The sequence below is a fragment of the Lactuca serriola genome, chromosome 4 (genome assembly GCF_051521515.1).
Source record: "Lactuca serriola cultivar US96UC23 chromosome 4, Lser_US96UC23_V15, whole genome shotgun sequence".
In the NCBI taxonomy this organism is placed as follows: domain Eukaryota; kingdom Viridiplantae; phylum Streptophyta; class Magnoliopsida; order Asterales; family Asteraceae; genus Lactuca; species Lactuca serriola.
In genome coordinates this window covers 354,492,730-354,498,907 of record NC_136411.1, presented here as the reverse complement: position 1 = coordinate 354,498,907, position 6,178 = coordinate 354,492,730, and the positions used below count along the sequence as shown (strand labels likewise).

Here is a 6,178-nt window from a genome sequence, read left to right as displayed (position 1 = left end):
AAACTTTCCTACTTGTAGTTATGGACTTCAAAAAGGTACCTCCTACTCTAATATGTTTATGTATTCATGTTCAATGTAAGAAACTGCTTCCTAGACCTAGAGACGTGACCGATTATGTCGTAATGGAAGTTTGGTAGATGATGTTTTCACTCTACCTGTGAAACTTATGGTTTTCTATTTCGTAATTTAGGGTTTGGGAGAGGATGCAATAGCCAAATAGCAAGTATATCTTATGATCGAAGTGTAGGAAAATTGTTGGAAGAAGAACATGTAACTTATGTTGGTTGGTCAGATTCTAATGATGAAGTAGCTAAAATTCAGGGAAGTTTGATCTAGCCAAACAAAGGTTTCTTAAGATTCCTAAAGCTTTAGATAGAATGCCTAAGATGAACCCTAAAGGTAGACAATAACTAACATGTTTCATTTCATTTGAACATAAGCTTTCTCAAGTTTATGAATGTGATTGTTGATGGAGGAATGCTTAGATCTGTAGGATTTACTCATGATATTGATGATTGATTTAGTTCTTGATTTGCCACAAATTTACAAGTGTAAGGTGTGTTATTGCTTTTGGGTGGTTATGAAGTACCAACGGGTGCCCTTACCTTGGGGATGCCCCCTCAAAATCAAAGGTTAATAGTACAGCAAATTGTTCATACAAGTATGGACTTCTGATTTATTTTATTTGAGTTATTTATTTATTTTTGGTATGAATATAATAGGGTTTAAACAAGTTCCCTGGAAGATCAAGTCAACCACAAAAGGGCTGCTTCTTTGAGTCGATTCAGGAAGAAGAGAAAAGAAAGATGCTTTGATAAGAAAATTCGTTACACTGTACGGAAGGAAGTTGCTCTTAAGTAATTATATATATTAAAGTTTGATGTAGAAGCTATTATATGCTTATAAGTTGAGGTGGATATATTATATCTGATTCACATTTTATACTCCCAGAATGCAGCGTAAAAAGGGCAGTTTACATCATCCAAGGCCAATTCTGATGAAACAGGCTTAGCTTCTTCAGATTGGAACGGTGGTCCTAGCCAAGGTGAAGAAACAACGTAAGCAAACTTTTTTTCGTAATGATTTTTATTTTTTATTTTTATTAATTATTTTATTTTATTTTGTAGCTTCAATAACACAATAGTCCATTTGTTTCATGGGAATTAACAACTTTTTTTATGATGAGGATGAAGAGGGACAAAAATTTGCAGTTTTTGTCCTATTTTGTTTTGTAAACTGTAGTTTGGTTGTTTGTATTACTTTTTATAGATGTAGGCACTGTGGGATCAGTTCAAATTCAACCCTAATGATGCGTCATGGGCCTTCTGGGCCAAGGAAATTATGCAATGCATGTGGATTGAAATGGGCTAACAAGGTTTGTAACTAGTTTTGATGTTGAAATTCTTAACTGATTTATTAAGTTGAGTTGTAATGTGCACAGGGGGTTTTACGGGATCTTAACAAGGTTTTAGCAGACCCTACTACTGGAAAGACTATTATTTAGCAGGTGTAGGTGAGGTACACAATTATATTTCAGATGTAATTAATAATAATAATAATAATGGCATTTGGCATTTGTGTTGATGTGTTTTGGTATATTTGTAGAGTGGGGGTGGGAAGGGAATGGAAGTGATGGTGTAAATGTGGTTTTTAATGGAGGAGATGTGACTGCTGAAAGTTGAGGGAGGAGTTCCTTTCCTTGTCTTATTCAGTTATTTGTTGCAGCAGTCAAAGCTAATGGAGATATATATTTATGTTAAAGGAAAAAAGGTGTAAAATAAGAGAGTAGTTACTATTTACAAAGACTGTAAATATCTCAGGTATATATGTTAATAAGAATCTTAGATTGGATATCATACAAGTTTATGGATTTGACTATGACTATACCCTGGCACATTTTAATGTTTCATTTTCAGCTTAGAGGTGTTTCATGGAATCATGGCATTACATGTTGGAGGTGAACTCTGAAACATTTTGTACAATTTGTACAATTTTGTTATTTATCTGATCTTTTTATCGTAAGTGTTATTTATTTTTTTTATTGTTTAGGATTCATTGGGTTGTGGAGATTCATGGAGGGAGCTTTTTGAAGTTGTGATTGTTGGATTAGTGTCTAAGTCCATAACTATTTTGGTATGTACTTGACCCGATGGTGCATGGTCCTTTTGGGTTGCCTTCACCAAAGCAACTTGATAGGATGAATTATGGAGAGAGAGAGAGAGAGGATTAATTTTGATTTATTAATATATTATGAGAATAATATATTAAAGGAGAAATCATATTGTTAATATTAGTCAAGAATTAATTTTGTGGCTAAAAGACATTAATTAAATAAAGGGGACTAGAACTGTCAATTGTGTGATATTTGAATATTAGGCTAATGGACTCCATAGAGGATGGAGTGGACGAATTCTATGGGGAAACCCAGTAGAAATCGTCCAAGGCCTCTAAGCAGGGAGTCCATGGGTTGCGTAGGGCCTAAGCAGTCAAATTAGGGTTTCCTTGTTAGATAACCCTAATAGCTTCACTATTTAAGGACCCCTAGGGCACCAAAAACGTGGCTAACTAACTCCTTAGGGTTTCTGCACGTTTTTGGGTGCCTCCTCTCTTCTCATTCTTCATCCTCTTGCTCTTGGTGTTTGTGATCCATTAGAGGAGTGACACTTGTGACTCTAAGCTTTCTAAAGCCATTACAAGGAGGATTTGAGATTGTTATTGCTACATAACAATCAAGGTTAGATCTAAACCCCATTCTTGTGTTAATATTGATTATCACATGCTAGATCTAGGGTTTAAAGTCTTGGATGAATTGCATGTACAATAGAGAAACCTAGATCCAAGCATTAGGGTTTGCATGAGCATATAAGATGTTCTTAAGGCTAAAACCCATCAGTGGTACCAGAGCCTTGATTGGTTTCTTTTGTATTGATGCCTAGTATATTCATTCTTGCTGTAAAATCAAGTTTTTGGCCATCTGCCTGACAAACTCGTCGAGTCCCAATGTGGACTCGTCGAGTAGGTTGAACTCAGCGAGTCCATATGGGAACTCGTCGAGTTTAATTGTCAGTCAGGCGGATTTTCGGGATTTTTGCTTATTTTGACTTAGGATAATTTCCATAATTGTTTAAAATTAATAAAATACAAATTTTATTGATTCCTTATTATTATCTTTGTCAAAATAAAAGATTTTGGTCATGTAATTAGATAATTGTTACCTTATTTGATAAATGTTAAATTATTTGGATTATTTGATCATTATCTTGCATGAAATTGAATTAGGTTATAATTAGATAATCACCAATTAATTATTTAATTGCCTTATTTGTATTTTGATCTAATAGTTTTGAAAGGTTTCAAAACTTGCCCTCAAGTTTTGGAATTTAAATTTTGATTAAAAGTTTAATTTTAAAATGTTAAATTCTAAAACCCTAAGTTTTGAAAAGGTTCAAATTGCACCCTTATGGTTGTATTAAATTAATTAAGTGTATAATTAAAAGAGAGCTAATAAATCCATAGTGATATGGTTTACATTTAATTAAATTAAAAGTATAATTTATTAAATTAGACCACCTATTATTTTAAAAGTGTAAAATACACCCTTATACTATATATAACATTAAAAGTCTAATATTATATATGTATAACTTAAACTGCTAGTCTTACCGTTAGTAGGCCTCATTCACGAAGCTGATCTATAAGGGGGGGGGGGGGTATAAGGTTATGGCCTATAAAATGGATGTTTAATGGGTGTCCACTCTCACCCACCGCTTCCGTGATTGGTGGAGGGTCGTTAGCCGAACGGGTAGGATAGGGCAAACCCTTTCCATTACAAGTATAATGAAGTATAAAGTAACTAAATGTTTTATACAAAATTCCCAATCTTAGTTACTTCAGGCAAAAGTGAATTGATGCAATTCCATGAAATTACACTTTGTGCCCTTGTGAAGACGTTAGTGGAGCGTGTGTGTGGTTAACCGACACATCGAATAGGTGACTGTAACATTTGGGGCACCATGTAAGTTTGCATGGTTATTCACACCCTGTTTCGTGATCCTCGGCATCCCAGTCACAAATAGAGGGGCATATTGATCTTTAAACATGCCATTGAAAAGTTCAATGAATCTCAAAGGATCTAGGAGTTTTTCAATACATTTAAAACTTAATCTCTTTTTCGTTTTTCATGGTGGAAAATTAGTAAATTGTCATTCACTTACCTTTAAATGTTCTGCAATTTGGGTTACGACATCCCTCTCCCAAGTTGTGGAATATTGTGTTGGGTCCTAGCCTTAATATCTCATTTGGGTGATTTATTAAGGACTCAATCAATCAACTAACTTGAATTTTCTCCCGTTTTGTAGATGTCAAAGTATGACAACTATGGTCTTCCCAAATCCCGTTGAACAAGCTTTCCACATGAAGATGATATTCCACGATTCGATCGAGGAACACGAGATCATGCTTCACTTCCTCCACCTCCTCCTATTGTTCTCCCTAACCCACAAGTTCAAAGGCTTGAAAAGTTCAAGCTCACTTAAGCCCTTCTGGCAAGTAGACATGACGAAGGAAAGTCAGTGTGTGCACACGTCTTAGAGATGAAGTCACACATTGATAGGTTAAGAATGTTGGGATTCGTTGTCTGTGAGGAGCTGGCTGTTGACTGGGTTCTTTAGTCGCTTCCTGACTTATATAGTGAGTTCGTAAGAGAGTACTATATGATGAACCACGACGTGATCCTCATCGATCTCACCTATATGCTTATTGCTGCTGAATCAGCAATGATTTGGCGCACTGGAAAAGCAAGGGTGATTGGTGGATCTACCTTCCAGACCTCTATGGATATAGGAAATGGCAACGAAAGACATTCCATGGTCGAAAATTTTGATCATAAGAGAAAGGCAAAGTCTGAAGTAGTTTCGTGTGCTGTTCCAAAAGAGTCAATTTGTTTTTACTGCCAAGAGAAAGGGCATTGGAGACAAAGCTGCCCAGTCTACCTGAGAGATCTAAGAGATGGGAGAGTCCAGAAGTATGGCTCTACTTCAGGTAAAATCCACTATCTAACTCCATTAAGTTCCTATTCATTGATTCTTAAAACATAATGCGATCAGATTACATTTGAATGTTTTTCAGAATCAGAGAAAAGAGAGGAAGCTTGATGGAAGAGCAAGATGAGTCTGATCACGAAGAAATGGATCACGATCGCATGGATTCGAAGATTAGATTTTGAGCCTAGGAAGTTATGATAGAGTTGTTAGGAATATTTGATTACATAGTTTTTCAGTTGATTTTGCATTGTAAGGACATGTTTTCCGCTGCTTTTATGAATAACATAAATTTTGATTTATCTTATTTATGTATATCCTTGCAATAAGATCGTTGTGAAATATTGATGTTTGTGTATTTATATAAATGGATGTGATTCTTAGTTATGTTATTTATGGTACTGTCAAAATTTTTTAAGTAAGGAAAGATTCCCATCACCCAAGTTTCAATTGGACAGAAACATGGAATCATATGATTTGAATCATGTGATGTATGGAAATCTTGGTACTTAGAGAATTTAAGACTAATTCCTTGACAAAGAGTCAAGTGAAGGACTAGGAGAACAGGTTCACAATGTTGTGCACTAGTCAAGTCCAACACAAATAACAATAAGACTATTCGTCATAATTTACTAAAAGTCTAGTAAAAGTGGTTATGCTTACAAGATTAAGTGTAATTCTGAATCATTGAAAGGTTTCAATGAATGGCAGAACGAATAAGAAGAATCAATGAAGGAAGAAAGATAAAAAGTTTCTCAAATCTAAGAAGAAAGGAGAGTACTTTTGTATCAGATTTTGTGATCGTCTTAATGATTAAGAACCGTATCACAATTGATCCTCTAAGGACATCTTACTGCACCATTATGGCTAAGAGGAGGAATCGGAAATTGTTGAAATGGTTAAATCAAAAGGACGAGTCATACTTTGTTCCAAAATCAAGTCTTAGAATCGTACTCCAAGATTGTGAATTGAGTGACACACATTCATCAAATGTGAAGTAGAAATTTTTTTTCCTACTCTTACACATTTGAATTTGGTATGTTGTGATGTCTTGAAGAAGCCAAAGACCAACTAAGACCAACTAAGACCAAATGTGTGTAATGTTTTGTCTTGATATAGACACACACTAACTCTTGGAT

General features: G+C 34.9%; 1 pseudogene; it reads left to right on the top strand.

Moving 5' to 3' along the window:
* Nucleotides 1-612: 612 nt before the first annotated feature.
* On the top strand, nucleotides 613-1,641 carry LOC145099690 (GATA transcription factor 28-like; annotated as a pseudogene).
* Nucleotides 1,642-6,178: the final 4,537 nt, after the last annotated feature.